We start from the raw sequence: 2,500 nt of genomic DNA on the forward strand, positions 1-2,500 counted from the left end.
CTCCACCACCCAACGCCATCCTCGTTACCATAACACCATAACGAAAAATACCTGCACGACCCTCCAGTGTGATGATGAAAGACTGCGAAAAGACTCTCCCTTTTTTCACGCCAGTTAAATGAGGATTTGCGAAGGGTGTTGTGCAATACTGACCTCAATATATTTTGAGAAAGAGAGATAGAGAGATTTTGAGAAAGAGAGAGAGAGAGAGAGAGATTTTGAGAAAGAGAGAGAGAGAGAGATTTTGAGAAAGAGAGAGAGAGAGAGATTTTGAGAAAGAGAGAGAGAGAGAGATTTTGAGAAAGAGAGAGAGAGAGAGAGATTTTGAGAAAGAGAGAGAGAGAGAGATTTTGAGAAAGAGAGAGAGAGAGAGAGATTTTGAGAAAGAGAGAGTAGAGAGAGAGATTTTGAGAAAGAGAGAGAGAGAGAGATTTTGAGAAAGAGAGAGAGATTTTGAGAAAGAGAGAGAGAGAGAGATTTTGAGAAAGAGAGAGAGAGAGAGATTTTGAGAAAGAGAGAGAGAGAGAGGTTTTGAGAAAGAGAGAGAGAGAGAGATTTTGAGAAAGAGAGAGAGAGAGATTTTGAGAAAGAGAGAGAGAGAGAGAGAGATTTTGAGAAAGAGAGAGAGAGAGAGATTTTGAGAAAGAGAGAGAGAGAGATTTGAGAAAGAGAGAGAGAGAGAGAGATTTTGAGAAAGAGAGAGAGAGAGAGATTTTGAGAAGAGAGAGAGAGAGAGATTTTGAGAAAGAGAGAGAGAGAGATTTTGAGAAAGAGAGAGAGAGAGATCTTGAGAAAGAGAGAGAGAGAGATTTTGAGAAAGAGAGAGAGAGAGAGAGAGAGATTTTGAGAAAGAGAGAGAGAGAGAGATTTTGAGAAAGAGAGAGAGAGAGAGATTTTGAGAAAGAGAGAGAGAGAGAGATTTTGAGAAAGAGAGAGAGAGAGAGGTTTTGAGAAAGAGAGAGAGAGAGAGATTTTGAGAAAGAGAGAGAGAGAGATTTTGAGAAAGAGAGAGAGAGGATTTTGAGAAAGAGAGAGAGAGAGAGTTTTTGAGAAAGAGAGAGAGAGAGAGATTTGAGAAAGAGAGAGAGAGAGATTTTTGAGAAAGAGAGAGAGAGAGATTTTGAGAAAGAGAGATAGAGAGATTTTGAGAAAGAGAGAGAGAGAGATTTTGTGAAAGAGAGAGAGAGAGAGAATTTGAGAAAGAGAGAGAGAGAGAGATTTTGAGAAAGAGAGAGAGAGAGAGATTTTGAGAAAGAGAGAGAGAGAGAGATTTTGAGAAAGAGAGAGAGAGAGATTTTGAGAAAGAGAGAGAGAGAGAGATACATATTGATAGATAGATAGATTTAGCTGTATCTATCTGTCTATGTCAGGTGTAAAACTAAGGTCAGTGAATAAGTAAATAAGGGAGATATATATATATATATATATATTGATAGAGATAGATTTAGCTATATCTATCTGTCTATGTCAGGTGTAAAACTAAGGTTAGTGAATAAGTAAATAAGATATCTATATATACATATTGATAGATAGATAGATTTAGCTGTATCTATCTATCTATGTCAGGTGTAAAACTAAGGTCAGTGAATAAGTAAATAAGGGAGATATATACATATTGATAGATCGATAGATTTAGCTATATCTGTCTATGTCAGGTGTAAAACTAAGGTCATAAGAGATATATACATATTAATAGATAGATTTAGCTATATCTATCTGTCTATGTCAGGTGTAAAACTAAGGTTAGTGAATAAGTAAATAAGATATCTATATATACATATTGATAGATAGATAGATTTAGCTGTATCTATCTGTCTATGTCAGGTGTAAAACTAAGGTCATAAGAGATATATACATATTGATAGATAGATAGATTTAGCTATATCTATCTGTCTATGTCAGGTGTAAAACTAAGGTTAGTGAATAAGTAAATAAGATATCTATATATACATATTGATAGATAGATAGATTTAGCTATATCTATCTGTCTATGTCAGCTGTAAAACTGTCAGTGAATAAGATTTAGCTATATCTGTCTGTGTCAGCGTAAACCTATGGTCAGTGGATGAGTACATAGTGAATAAATAAATAAATATGTGTGTGTGTATGTGTATGTGTGTGGGTGTGTGTGCGTGCGTGTGTGGGTGTGGTCAGTGGATAAGTAAATAATGAATAAATAAATGAATATGTGTGTGCGTGTGTGTGCGTGTGTGTGTGTGTGTGTGTGTGTGTGTGTGTGTGTGTGTGTGTGTGTGTGTGTGTGTGTGTGTGTGTGTGTGTGTGTGTGTGTGTGTGTGTGTGTGTGTGTGTGTGTGTGTGTGTGTGTGTGTGTGTGTGTGTGTGTGTAAGTACATGAAATTCTCTCATGAACTTCTCATTCCTTTTCCGAACATTGTTTTATGGACTCCCTGACTTTATAGCATTTATAGCGCGATTAAAAAGATTTTATGACTCCCCATGACAAAAAAAGAATAATTCGCGACCGTCATACTCACATGGC

This window comes from Penaeus vannamei, chromosome 14 (genome assembly GCF_042767895.1).
Source record: "Penaeus vannamei isolate JL-2024 chromosome 14, ASM4276789v1, whole genome shotgun sequence".
Classification (NCBI taxonomy): Eukaryota; Metazoa; Arthropoda; class Malacostraca; order Decapoda; family Penaeidae; genus Penaeus; species Penaeus vannamei.